Source organism: Pithys albifrons, chromosome 3 (genome assembly GCF_047495875.1).
Source record: "Pithys albifrons albifrons isolate INPA30051 chromosome 3, PitAlb_v1, whole genome shotgun sequence".
Taxonomy (NCBI): Eukaryota; Metazoa; Chordata; class Aves; order Passeriformes; family Thamnophilidae; genus Pithys; species Pithys albifrons.
This window is the reverse complement of record NC_092460.1, coordinates 88,932,089-88,947,244: the sequence shown is the minus strand read 5'-3', so window position 1 is coordinate 88,947,244 and position 15,156 is coordinate 88,932,089. Positions and strand designations below refer to the sequence as shown.

The following is a 15,156-nucleotide window of genomic DNA, read 5'->3' as shown; positions in this document are numbered from 1 at the left end:
TCTCATTGCTACATTTCTCTGCTCTGTTTTACCTGTTCACTTTCAAGCTTTTAGGTACAATTTCAGGTCTCTGTTACTGCAGTGTGGCTGCTGGAACCTCTGAAAGATACTGGTATTCTGGAAATTTCAATTAGAGGTTCATAACCACTTTTTAGCCCCACACTAGTCTCATGCCCACATATGCTGTTCTACTGAATGAAGAGAATGCTCCATGCAGTAACAGTCCCAGGACTCAGAGTCGCTTCAGTCTTGGGACTGCCTGTATTTAAGTACTGTGTTTTCTGTAGGAGGGGAATTTCCCATGAGATTTGCTCCCCTGCTGTGCCTGCAACATGTGGAACCAGGCAAAGCCAAAAGAAGGGCTCTTGCTTTACCCACATATATGATGTGGCCTTCTGAAGGCCTCACAGGAGCATTTTGTGTTTCCCCTTTAATCAACCCATACTTCCTGGAAACTGCTCCTCTCCTGTGTCCACAGCACAACAGATACCAAGTGCACCCATGCCTTGGACCTGTGCATGGAAAATGGTGTGATTCTGTCATTTGCCACATCTGAGAACATCACCGTCACCAGGGGGAGTGGCCAAAGACCCTCAGACCACCTGTATTTCACACTCCATCTGACTGGTGGGATCCAGTGCAGGAGAAGGTAGCTGGGGGGCAATGGTTTCTTGAACCACACTCTATTGAGCTTGTCGGGCAGAACTAGAGTGAGTGAGGGAAGACAAAACTGCTTTTCAAGGCTGAGAGATGGGAGCTACTTAAAATATTTCTGAAGCAAATACTTTGAAAACAGGAGCACAGAGACAAACTAAAAGGGGAAGTTAATGGATAAAATCAGAACTGTTTTCCAGGATGAGCTTCACAAAGAACGTGGGGAATGATCCCGTACACACAGCAAACCAGAACAAGGGAGTGCAATGAGGAGCAAAGCCCAAAGCCTTCACTGGGTCCTTCGAAGCCATATAGTCAGAATAAACAGGGAGGATGTCCCACTGTGTAAGGATCAAATAATAAAATATATCCTTTAAGATACAGCATGAAGTGCTGTGAAATTATGTTTTAAAGACCTGCCCTAGAAGTCCCTGGCAAATCTTTGCAATCAGAGGGTTTCACAATGGTTACCCAGGATTTCTGTCTCATTCACTCTCTCCAGCAACTCTGAGGAGATCAAAGGGTAACAAACCAGCTGAGCTCTGCAAGAAGCTTAATGTCTGCCTCCAGTCTCTAGTAGACAGCTAAAGGTTATCCCAGTAGTTATACAGGTGCACAAGAGCAGACTCCTGCAGGTAAACATCCAGATGTTAAGAGGGTCAGTGCTTTACCCTGGAAAAAAATTATCTGCTGCACAAGTAGATAAACATCACTGCAGCTCTCTGCTATGAGCAGGAATTAAGCCAAACAGCATCAGCCCCATAATAGCAATGAGTCAAATCAAACAGAGTCATAGAATTGTGTGGGTTGGAAAGGACATTAAAGATCATCTAGTTCCAACCCTGCTGTCATGGGCAGGGACACTTTCCACTACACCAGGTTTCTCAAAGCCCCACCCAACCTGACCTTGAACACTTCCAGGGATGGGGCATCTGCAGCTTCTCTGGGCAACCCATTCCAGTGCAACACCACTCTCACAGTGAAGAATTTGCTTCTAGTAAATCTTAAATTAATAATTAAATAATAACTAAAGAATTATGTGTCACGTCCTCCATGTGCTTTCACAGGCAACACTATCAGATCCCACTTGGGCTAGAAATGTCACAGCTGAGGGACATCTGTCAAGAAGAGAGAGAGAAACACAGGCGGTTTTGGCTGATACTTGATGGGTGGGATTACTTGGTCAGGTATATCAGGGACGCATTAAAATTGTGACAGTAAACTTAAAGAAAATGAGAGCAACGAGCCGATAAGAAAAGCAGTCTGTCCTTCTGGCTCCTGTGTGACCCTGTGGTCTGAGCAACTGAAAATACTGCTTTCTAACTGCTGGCTCTAACAAGTGGAGGTGAGGTCAGGTGAGGCAGGAGGTCTTCGAGAAACTTACAACCATGCTCTGGCAGGGGCCATCCCTTTCTGCTACAAGATGACTCCATAGATTTGTTTGAGAAAAGAAGTCCGTATCTGATGTTGTACAAAAATTGCAAGCAGGGTTTCTGGTTACAGGAAGATCAGGCAGCATATGAATATGATCCCATACTGTTTCCTTCAGATCAAAGTAATGTGATCTATTCCTTGTCCCCCTGGACTCAAGATCAAATGGATCAAGCATTCACCTGAAACCTCTAACAGGTTCCCTAATGGGTGTCACCAGCAGACAGAATTCAACAAAAAAAGTTCATTAAACTGCAATGCAGAAGTGAACCCTTCCAGGATTTTTCAAGCCAAGGGGCAAAGGTTCTTTATTCCTGTGTTCTCCACAGGTCCAAAATAGGGATGTTTTGAACTTCAACATTTGACATCTCATGCACTGGCAAAAAAATCCAACTTCGGGAGGAAGAGGCCACGTTGAGGTGTGGGTTGATTTTGAACCATACTACTGAGCTTTTCCTTTGCCAGGCATGTGCTGGAGCATAGCCGTGGCACCGTGATCACCATGGCTCCTTCAGTGCAGGTACCTACCAAGAGAGGAAAATCAGCTGCAGGCATATGATCACTGAGGTAAAGGACTAAAAATACCAGCAGAGTCCTTGCTGTTTCTGCCTGGGTCCAGGTGGCAGAGCTGGTTGGTCCCCAGCTGAGCACCAGGTCATGGCTCTCCCTGGCACAGGGGCTCTCCAGCCCCAGTGCTGACCTTCTTTGACCTGCATAAAGCAGACTCCTTGTGCTGCAAGTGTTTTTGATCCATCTCCAGCCATCGACAGAGCTCTCTGGGGTTCTTCTCAAATCCGTCTTGTTATGAGGTTGCAAACGTAGCCCTGCTCAGTTTTCCTCCCCAAAGTCCTTCAGTCTTTTTCAAGCTTCTTTGAATGAAGGACGTTGCTTTGCACAGACGGGTTTCTGGGTCAGCTCTATCAAATAATCCTGGCACATTTTATACCAGTAAGATAACATATATCAGTTTCACAAATGAAACAAGTTTTAATGCAAAGGACTTTTTTTGGTATAACTATTTCTGAACTTATTTTTTTATTGTGGGAATACTTGTCTTTTGCACTACCAATTGCTTCATAGAAATAATTATTTCAGCCTAAGTGAGGTAAATAGTCTTTCTGTGCCTTTTTTTAATGGGTAGGGGCTGCCCTTTGGATATTTGCCAGCAAATATCACCTACATATGAAGAAAGGAATGCTTCAGAATATGTGTTTCCCAAAACCAGGCTTGATTATTACAGTATAATCATACAATTTGATCATCATGATCTTTATCATTTTCCACAAGCACAGCTTTTAAATATACTTGTTTTCTCTGTATGTTTTTGTGAAAGGGTGGGTATTTTTTCATTGCTGTGCCCACTCTTTAGATTGGAGAGCATAGCACTTCCAGACATACCCCAGAGACACACAAGGCAGCTGTGGCATCTCAGAAACCTGAGAACTTGTGAATTGGTTAAAGACAAAAAAGTCCGTGGGACACTGAGAAGTTGCTGTCACTGAAGTCCTAAGGATAAAGCCTCCAAGGTACCTCCCAGAAGATTTAATTAATTTCTCCAGACCCTTACATTTAGCAAACCCTCTGTTTAGCAGCTGCAAGCCCCATCAATATGCTTGCAGCATTTGTGTGCCTACAGTGCACCATAAAAGAGATGGGAACCTTCTTCACTCTGAGGCAGCATTTTCAGATTGCTCCAAAGATTGTGTAGAAGTGGGAATTTACATACTTTCCCCATCTGACAGGAAATAGTACCTGGAGAATCAGTCTGCAGGCATTGCTTTTAGACAGGAAAATCTAAAAAGATTTACTTTTAAAAGTAAGGGGGTAACAGTCATCTGGATGCTGGTTGCCCCAGAATTTAGGCTTGGTTTCTGAGTCACGTATATTCTTCAAAATACATGTTCCCTCCAAATGAAGCCGTATCTCCAGCTTAATACATTTTTTGTGGTGAACTCAACCATTAATCTCAAAAGTTGAATACTTTAATTCAGAGCATTCAAGATTTACTAATGTAGCTCTCAAATTGTAATGCAGATAACAGTGCCTCTCTGTGAAAGCATTCAATTTAGAGATAAAATAGAAAAGGGCTCTATTCTGCATTTCAGTATTGATATAATTTAAATGCCACAACGGTGCAATTCATTCTTGCATGCCTTTGGCTAACTGCCATCACAAAAATGTTGTGTGGGGAGAGAGAGAAAGAGAGAAGACATTATAGAAGAAGTATAGTGGGAAAATGGGGATTTTTATGGTAGGCACTGTACCTGTACTATTATTTTTGTTGCACAGCTCCAGTAAAACTGACCATAAATTGTCCATGGGCTAGCTTGACCCATAAAATACATCATTTTTCAAGGTCTGCCACCTATTTTTTTTGTTATCCGTTCTAATAATTATTGGATTTGCAAAGAAAGAAACAGAGAACTGAGAACTGAAGAGCAAGACTCTCAGAGATTTCCTAGTTTTAGACATTCGAAGTGTTGCCTTCAGCAGATGGTTTTACTTCACTGAGGAGGCTTTCACCTATGTGTGATGCATGGCTGGGAGTATGGGTGGACCAGCTTTTTGAATTGGAGAAGCTGGGTATTTTGCTCTCAGATTTTCCTTGTTTTAGAATTATTAGCTCACATTAGAATTAGTGAGAATAAATTAGTTTTAACTAACTTTAAGTACTGTGACTTGTGCAATGAAAAGAGATGGGTACTTGAACTTTAGCAAACCTGGGACAGTCTCATAAATATTAGAATATGGTAGACTTGATGCAAAGTCCTTTAAGCAAGACTGCCCATTTCCATAGGGCAACCATGACTCAAGTCTATTTAAATAAAAATTGGTGATCATGTTTCTTTTAAAATAAAAGATGGATTAAAAGTTTCCATAAGAGCTCATTCCCAATATAATTCACCCATTCTCAAGCCAACACTTTGGTCCAAAACAAGTGTTGAGGTCATCCACAAGGTATTTCTGTGAAAACAATTAAACAGCCATCAGTCTTCACCATCTGTTTTTTTTACAGTAATTCTTCCTTTCACTTGAATTCCCATCTAACAAGTCTTATAGATTGTCCAGAGGCAGGCTGGTTTCTGCAGTCTGCAAATGCTGTGTTGTTCACATACAGGAAAGCCCAAGTGTGATAATTTGAAGTTAGTGTATTTTAAGAACACAGAATTAAATTGCAAAATATTCTGGCTATGTAACAGTGAGGATTGCAGCAGTCACAAGTGTTGTTTATTTTGATTGGGAACATGAACTGTAAGGGGAAAAAACAGTAGAAAATACCTAGGAAGTTGGACTTGTTCTGATTGTGTCCTCAGTAGACTCTGACTGTTCTCTGTGTGCAGCAGGAGGATTACTATTGACATAGTGTTGACTTCTATTTGGAAACACAAGAAGCATCATATGAAATAAAGCTACTCCTTTTTTCCTTATAACCCAGGCCATCAGGTACCCCTCAACGTGTGTGCCTACAGTGAGAGTGAGTGTGGAGATGGTGGTGGGGCAGTGCTTGGTGGCTTTTAGTTCTGGCAGCCACATTCAGTGTGGCTGTGTGAAGGCAGCATTAACACTCTTTCCTTTAGGCAAAGCACTGCACTGATGTGACTGGGCTGCACCTACACCAAAGCCAGTGAAACCAGGGAGTGCTGCACTGTGCAGGAGAAGCACAGGCCTCTGCCTGTTCAGACAAGTTTCCATCATACACCACTTAGTGGTATCTATTCCCAGCAGCCCCTGAAACTGTAACATCTTACAGTGGTCAAGCTAATGACTAGCTGAGGAAGATGGATAGAAGTTTAAACCCCTGGTTCATTTTATCCTATGCCAGTGTGTTGTTTGATGCTCTTGTTCACTCTGTAAGGCTCTTCATTACTTGATATCTTGAAATAAGGATATCCATGGGTTATTTAGCCTTTATATTTTCTAATTAAAAATAAGATATTTCTGCAGATGTAGATGTGTGGTAAATACTTGAAATGTTCCTTTGCTTTTGATTTATGGCAGGGCAGAGAACAATATTCTTCAGTGTATCTGTTTTTGTTCACTTGCTTCCTAAACAGTCACAGTCTTTGCATTTTGTCTCTGAGGTAAGAATTATTTTCTGCCTTTATTTTGTTATGTCTATTAATATTTGCACTATCCCTTTCTGAGCTCTTTCTATTTAGACTCTGTTCTTTTGAGATATGAAGCTCAGAACAGAGATACTGTTGATGGCAAGGATGAGCACTTCATTTACTTTGGGATGTTATGAGGTAAGAATTTTTTGTCGTGTTCCTTGTGCATCCCAACATTTTGACTGTTTCTGTAAGCAGAAGTTAATACTGAGCATGGACTCAAGGCTTTTTCCTTTGTGGCTGCATTGCATTTCCAAACTAGGAGTGGTTCAGACCATTTCCCTCACACTTGTCTGTGTCCCAGCTGTCACATTTTTTCAACAGTGCTCTCATGAGGAATTCCTCTTGGTTTTTTGTAGTTTTCATGATTGTAAAGATATTTTTTCCTGTGTGTCTATTCTGTTTCTCTCAGGTCATATATAATTATAATTAACACCTTTAGTTTCAGTCAGGGACTTCAGCATGTTCAAGTGTAACCTTCCATCATGTAGAGAAGCAACCTTTTATTGATGCATCTGTTGTAGGCCACATCACTGCTTATCTTACACTTTGTTGTAGTGCTTGTAGGCCACATCACTGCTTATCTTTCACACCATGATTCACTTGTCTTCTCAAACAGAACTCTGCCAGTGGCTTTTTGAAAGTGCTACTGAACCATATCAGCTGCTTGTTTCCATTTGCTGTCTCGTAGGGTGGTGAAAAATGAAGCAATCCCACGGAGTTCCTCTCTCTGAGCAGCAGTTTAGGGAGTGAAAGAATTAGTTATGACCTATCCATTTTTCCTTTTGTTTCTCTTACTCTGGAAAAGGACAGATGAAAAAGCTTCCCTGCTACAACATTTGACTTATGCCTTTCTTATTGACTGATTGTCCCTATTACACTCTTGCCTTTGTCTATCTTAAGTCAAATCAACATTATATACCATTGAAGCCAGACATCCTTTGAAACTTCATGCTGATAGGCAGAGGCAGCTATCAGCAATGCAGAAGGATCAGCTTAAGGAAGAAAGATACAGTTACTTTATAAATGCACTTTTTTTCCCCTTCATTCTTCCTTGTGCTACTAAAAGGAAACTAACAGCGCTCTTTGATCTCAGAAGACTGCAACACATTGATGAGTGGAACAAAACTGTTTCTTTGCTTGTTATAAAGGGACAAAATGTTTCATTCTTTCCCATAATTTTAGTGTTAGATTGCTATGAAAATTGCAGAACAAAGCAGCTGGTACTAAAAAGAAAGAATTCATCTCAGCTTGTTACAAGATTCAAAAAGGGACTGGAGAAATGCATTGCATGAAAAATCCATTTTAGCCATTAAACACTGTCTCTGACTGAAGAAGTCCCTGACCTGTAAAACACTGCAGAGTGGGAAAATACCCCTATGTATTCCTTTCTTTCTATGATATCTGCTCTTGGCAGCTGTTGAAGGAAAGGTACTGGGCAGAATAGAGACATCTGTGAGGTCCCTCTCTCTGGGGACATGTGGGAAGGACAGTTGTTAAATGGTGGTGTCTGTCTGGAGATGCATGGACAGCCAGGTTTAGCCTGGAGAAGCAAGGGTAAGCCAATACACTTCACTGTGAGGCAGTCAAGACCTCTCTCTTCCCTTACACAGAGCATGGGAATTGGAGCTGCTGGAAAATTATCTGATAGTTTTCTCCTGAGCAAAAGCAAAAGCTTCCCTAAGAAGGCAGGAGCTTCAGTACAGAGGACATTGTCGCTTTGTGAAATTCTTTAATGAAGATTATAGAGACTGTATTCAGCATCTTTGAAATATGACGTCTTTGATCAGCTGTGTGTGCAAAGATGGGCTGAGGTAAAAGACAGGGAGAGAATGCATGGTTCCTTTTAATTAAAATGATTTATTACTACAGTGTATGATAGTCCAAAGCTGATTAATGTTCTTAATGAATTACTTCAATCTACTTGTGGGTTTCTTTTTAAGTCTCTTGTGGGTATACTTTATCAATACCTTCCTTTGCTAAAGCAAATTATTTTTCCTCTCTTTTTTTGGATGATTTGTCCAGATAGCCACATTCAGAATTACAGATGTTAGAAGTCTGAGGTTGCTTATTCATAGGCACGAGATTTAAGTAATTATTATGTAAAACATACAACCTTCTAATAACCTTCCCCAGAAAGACAAGATGCAGAGCGGGACAGCAGTAATTACAGAAGTCACAAATGTTGAATTATGGCTTCTGAGTAACAGTTTTGACCACTGATTAGTTAATGCTGGTCAGTGTTTTGTCCTCTAAGAGGACAAGGTATAAATCTGAGTTGATGACTGACCTTACCATCCTCCTGCATATGGGATTGGGGCCCCTTCCCACAGCCGGGTCCTGCTGGAGCATCCCCTGCCTCCCATGGTGCTGCCACAAGGTGATGGTCCTGCCTCCCCCCGAGGACTCAGCAGCCCTTCTCAGTGGGGGCATGCTGAGGGACTGGGGGCTGTTGTGGGAATTGCTGCTCTCAGCTGAACCAAGAAGAGTTGGCGTGTGCACACCTAGAGTTTGGCAGAGGTGATGGCAGACTGGTCACCTGATTGATACTGCTTCTGCTTGGCTGGGAAAGCATGAAAACAGTGGGTCTTCACCACAGTCTCTGATCCCATTGCATATCCCATGCATTGTGGCAGCACTGTGCTGTCAGACAGAAAGTCCCTATCTCTGGGATTTCTGTCTTTTTAATGGAAGTTGCTGGATGAAAATATCTGTTAAATCTTAAATTTAGTAACTGTGGAACAAGATCTTTAACCTAGGTGCTTAACACCTGCTTAAATACTACTGAGCTACCACACAATATTTAAATTAGGTGATGGATGCCAGTGTCACTCTCCCTATGCTGCAGTCATCATCACTCATTATTGGTGCCTTTAAAAGATCCCAGGAGATCTCTTACCGAAGGGGCTGCCTTGGGACAGTCATTCCAGGGAGGACAGACGATTCTATAATTTTTCATTTATCAATCAGCCTCCCTTCCTCAAGCCAAGGCATCTCCTCCTATGGAGTGCAAAAGCTATCTGCTTCCTGTGGGTCTTCTCTCTTGTTTCTTGTAAATACGGCTCTGTGCTGGCAGGAGCCTATCACAATACAAAAGTGTTATGTCTGCATAACTTTGGGACACTGTGGAACCTTGGCTATGGAAACAGATTCTTCCCAGTGCTGGATGGTTTTCTGCTTTCCAGTGCCGGCTGGTCAGGCAGCAGTTCATAGACAGAGCTACTGCTCCTGCTGCTGCCTATCACTTTGGGTGTGTCATTTCACCTGGAGCACTGTGTGCACTTCTGAGGCCCCATACATAGGAAGGACATGGACCTGCTGGAGTGAGTCCAGAGAAGGGATACAAAGGTGCCTGAGGGCTCAGACACCTCTTCTATTACGACAGGCTGAGAGAGTTGAGGTTGTTCAACCTGGAAAAGACTCCATGGAGACCTTACAGCAGCCTTGCAGTACTGAAAGGGCTTTCAAGAACAAGTGAGACAGACTTTTAATCAGGGCCTATTGCAATAGAACAAGGACTAATTCTTTCAAACTAAAAGACAGTCGATTCAGACTAGATACAAGAAAGAAAATTTTTACCATGAAGGTGACAAACACGTGAACTAGAACAGGTTACCTGGAGAGTTAGTGGATGTCCCATCGAGAAAACATTTGAGGTCAGATTGGGTGGGGTTCTGAGCAATGTAATCACAAGTCTTAGGAGGGGCATCTGAGGGAGAACAGTTGTTCAGCCTGGAAAAAAAGGAGGCTCAGGGTGACCTTATCAGTCTCTAGAACTACCTGAAAGAAGGTTGTAGCTAGGTAGGTATCAGTCTGTTCTTGGGTAACAAGCAACAGGAGGAGAGGAAATGGACTCAACTTTTACCAGGGGAGGTTTAGACCAAATATTAGGAAAAATTTCTTCACCAAAAGGATTGTCAAGCACTGGAACAGGCTGTCCACGGAAGTGGTGGAGTCACCATCCCTGGAGGTATTTCAAAGATGTGTAGATATGGCACTTGGGGAAATGTTTAGTTGTGGAATTGGCAGTATTAGGTTAATGACCTTAAAGGTTTTCTCCAACCTAAACAACTGTGTGATTCTGTGATCTAGTAGAAGATGTCCCTCCTCACTGCAGGGGATAAATGACTGTTAAAGGTCCCTTCCAACCAAACCATTCTGTGATTGCATGATTCTATGATTGCCTCATGCCTTGAACACAGAGTCTGCAGGTGGGTATTTGGTGTCTTGCTGGTTGGAGGGGAAAGAACTGTCTCAGCTCCATCCATCCAGAAGGCTTCAGCATTAGATGTTTCTGTGCTTTGTTTTAACTTTAACCCATGAAGGTAGTATCCCTACAAGGGTGATGCCGATTCTCATGCCCAAGGCTCCCACATCCCCACTGCAGTCACCCATGATGGGAGGCAACTGAGGAATTTTACACAGTGAGGAAGTAGGCTGCTTTTTTTTTCCTTTTCCTAAGTTCTTCATGCTCATCAAGTTTGAAAGCCTAGGGCAAGATTAATTAAAATCAATGGAGCAGAGCAAATTAAGCACTTTAAAGTGCTCTTTGGGGGCTATCAAAACTAGAATAATTCAAAATAAATAGTCAAATGTCTGGGGCTTGTTATGAGACTATTTTATCATTCAGCCCATTCATCCACTCTGTCTCTCCCTTATTTCTTTATCTGTTTTTCACAGAGCTCAGCAGATGCTCTTTCCTCAGCATTTTACACCAAGATGTCTCAGTGTAATCTCAGGACTCTGCTCCCACGCACCTAAAATAAAAATCACACTGCAAACACACAGTTTAATCCAGCAACTCTTACACTAGTAAGCCTTGCAGATATATAAATAGCTTGGTTCAAATTAATTTTGTGAGAAAAAAAGAGTAGGTTCACATTTCTGAGTAGCAATCATGGGATGAAAATCTGTGTTTTGTTTTGACTGGAAGAAGCATAATTTTCTACTGAGTATCAGGAAAAATCCTGTCACTTGCAGGTATCTTCTAATGCCTCAAGCTGTCTCCCCAGTTGTCTCCCAGATTAAAGCCCAAACCAGACTCAGCATCCTCCATACACGAGGAATTACAACGGTAGATATTCACTCTATGAAATCTCAATGCTGGTTTTGGGGTTTAATTTAATCTGTGCCACGTGAATGGTCCTCTGTGACCCTGTCTGGTGGGAAAATCTGCTAATTAATGTATACCTGTTTCTGCTTGAGGTCTTAGTGACTCTTTTAAAGTGATTCTAGCCACAGAGTCCATCACTTGCAGATGGACTTACTCAATACTTCCTAGTATAATACCAGATGTTATGAAGGGACTATGAAGCTAATAATTGAAATCTCTCAAATAGGCATTGTCTGCTCAGACTGCATTTGGCCTGACTGCAGAAGGTGAGCAGTGGCTTTCATAATTCTGGTGCCTATTTAGGAAGTCCTCCAGATTCCAGTGTGCCTTTGACTATCTGTGGTAGGAAGTGGGCCCTGACTCTCCAGGGTTGCGCTTGCTTGTGCCTGCAAACCATGTGCTGCACTGGGTTGTGCATAATCTGTGTCACCAGGCTGCTCTCAGTGCTAATGCAGTGGTATTGTACGATGGGTAGGAAACGGTTATGTGCAGCCCAAAGGATGTTCTTGTTATTTGTGTGGTAGGAGAAAACAGGTGAACACACATTTCCAGCTACCACATAGAGTGTTAGATCTTTTTCTTTACCTGTTAAATAATTCTCTGAGTTCTCTCCATTTAACTGAGTGATTAGACTGACACTGAAGGGCGCCTGTTTCTAGAAGGCTCCTTTGCTTCCTGAGCATGAGAAATGCTACTACTCACAACAGAGCTACTTGTCCTCTCACTCCTGTAATCATCTTGTAGCTTCTGAATACAATTTTTATTTGGGAAAAAAATTTTTTGTTGTTGTTTTTTTTTCTCTGCTAAAGTTAAATGCACATCAGTTTGCTCAAGTCAATGTGGAGACATCATAAAAGCCATGGCCCAGAGAGACTTCACTGGGACAGTGCAGCATTGACCCAGGACTTCGTTATGAGGATACTATAGTTTTGATCCTTGATCAGTTTCTTTTTTTTTCACATGCATGCATCTAAAAGTGTCAGGTGCAATTTTGTATGTGAACATGGAACAGAAAATAGACTGAAGACTAACGTGTGGCTTGGGTGAATGAATTCTCACTAAATTCTCCTAGAGACACACCAGCCTGAAAGTTTCAGCTCAATAATCTTTAGTTAAGTTTCTGGATGAATACACTTCATCACAAAGTCTGATGGAAGGCTAGAAAGGTATCACAAGTGCTTCCAGGAGTTAACGTCTTTGACTGGTTGTTGGATTTTGTCAATATAGTTGACAGACAAGAGAAATGAGGGGAAAATGTAACCATTCAGATTAAAAACCTTTTCAACGGCAAATTGTACAACTCTTTCTTTACTTTTAGGATACTTTGTTATAAAAATTAACAACTTGGTAAAAAAAAAGTGGAAACTTTCAAGGTTTTAATTGTTGAAAATCTGGAGAATACTGAATCTAAGTGTTCAGAGACCTTTTCCTCCAATTACGCCTACGAATTATTCCATAGGGTATTGCAAGCAAAGAATACCCTTGTTATCTGTCTGCATGGGTGAGTTTTTTGCCTCTCCTTAGTGCTTTTAAAACACTGAAAGCTAAAAATAAGCAATTTAGATTTTTTTTTTTGCATTAGAGACTAACATATCTTTCTTATGCCTGAAGAGCCTTTTCAAGAATTGGGTCTTGTATTTGTGTTTTATCCTTACAAACACTCAGCTGAATAAGAAAGGGCATACTAAGAATTTGTCTTCCTGAGCACAGTTCTGATTTATTCCAGTTAATAAAAATTATTCAAACATAACAGAAAATTACTTTTTTATCAACTCATACTTTCAAATAACTACCCTGTTTTGGGCTGACTGGTACTCAGTTTACATGAGGAAATGTTCAAGACCCACATCCTATAATTCATGGCTTCCTTTTCAAGGCCAGGTTCTCTGCCACTCCTCTCTTACTCTTTCTCCCCTCTCTGGTTCCACATTTGAAAAAATGTTGCAGTGGTTTGGTTTATTTTTAAATCTGAGCTCTTTTTGTCCTATGTCCTGTCCAAACCTTTTTTTTTAATCTATGTACCTCTTTCTCTGCTTTAATGTTGACATGAATATTTGGCATCTTTGTAAAATATTAGTTCTGAAAATGTAATTGTTTATATGGTTTTAGGGGGAAATCTATTTTATCTTCTACTGTCCTCTGAAGTGGTATAAATATTAAAATCATGTACTGACAGGTAGACACAGCTGCTGTTCTCTCGTCTAATAAAGAGGAATGTAAACCAGAAAGGCTTCAATATATATTTAATTCTTTAGAAAGGTTACTAAATTATAAACTGGTGCCTTCCTCAGACCAACAAACTGACCAGCCAGTTTTCTTCAAGAACATGTCCCAAAATGGCAGATGTAATGTGAAGGCTGTGAGATTCCTCTGTATAGTCCTGTATATATTGCATAGTTCAGTGTTAATTAGTAGCTGATATTTTGGAAAAATGGGGCCTAGAGCCATCTCACCAGGCTTTGCTTTCAGAAAGTTAATCTAGTATAAGTTGGTCTTCTCGGCTTGGTCAAAAGTTAATGGAGAGAGTGAAGGTCTGTACATCCAAGGCAGGAGTTGTGTGCACTGGGCTGAGTGCCTGAGCGCTGTGGGATGAGTCACCTGCTGAATTTGCTTCTTTCTTCTCACAGCATCGCAGACAACAGGCTTAGATGAGAAGCTCTGCTGCTGGAGCTTCATGTGAGGCAGGGAAGAGGCTGCTGAACAGGGTGATCCTTGCTGGAGTTCTCCATAGTGCCAGGAACTGCACAAGGAGCTCTGGTTTCTGCCAGACAGCACCAGTTACTGGCAAAAGGCTGATCCCCAGCAGGACAAGAGGCCGTGGTGCCCCCGCTCAGCTGCCTGACTGACAAACTGACGACTGGGAAGTGTGAAATGGGTCATAGGCAACCTGTGGTGGCAGCAGAGCAGACGTGGACCCCTGGGTCAGCCCTCCAAGAGGCAGAAACTGCTGGGACAGGTCTGTCTCCCCATCCTGACATCAGCAGACTGTTTTGTTCACCAAGAAGATGAAATACTATGCAGAAAATATTCCTTATTTTTCCTAATCTTGCTTTTCTTGTTGTCAGGTTGCTGCCAGCATTGTTGCCTGTGTGCATGTGTGCCACAGAAGAGCATCATGACCTATGGACAATGCTTTTGAAACTGCTGTCAGAGCAGGGCTCCATCCTTCCCTGCATTACTGACTGTAGAAGTGGCAGCCAAGAACATCTTAAATATATTCTCATGATTCAGTTGCAGCTGAGGGTTGAATCAAGCAAGGAAAATGGCTCATGGTGGTAATCCTACCCACAGCCCAGCCCCTGTGTCTGTCAGCAGGAGACTCTGCTGTGACATTCATTCCCACATGCATGTCAGGCCAGAATATCATCCATCATGGTCTGTGACAAAGTCTTTTTCATCTAGAGCAAATCTCACTGATTTAGAAACTCTGTATAGCCCTTGCCAAAATACTTGCTTTTGAATACTTCTTCATAGACACAGAATTCTTCCTCACCACCAAAATCAAAATAAGTTACAAAGAACTGCTATTGTTCAAAAGCCAGTGTCCTCTAATAATCATATTAATTCTTCTCCCCTCCATGCTTTAATGAAAAAATGTCCACTCCACTGTTCAGTTTCCCTGGTTACAGTGACTTTCTGTGATTCAGGTGTGAATTTCTGATGTTAAAGAGGATGCCTTATTGCTTTTTAATTGTAGTAAAGGTTAGAGAAGATCAGTGAGCTTTTGTATGAGTAAAAAAAGCATATTCTTATTAATTACATGAAAATGGTAGCATTTCACTATAGGCATGTTTGTAATTTTTAAAAAATAAGAGGCTGTCATGGTTTAACTCCCAGCCAGAAACTGAT

The 15,156-nt window shown here is 41.6% G+C and overlaps 1 protein-coding gene across 3 annotated transcripts in view; it reads left to right on the top strand.

Annotated features, from left to right (window-relative positions):
- Nucleotides 1–15,156, top strand: part of LHFPL3 (LHFPL tetraspan subfamily member 3) — a 250,906-nt gene that overhangs the window by 121,302 nt on the left and 114,448 nt on the right. The window lies entirely within an intron of this gene.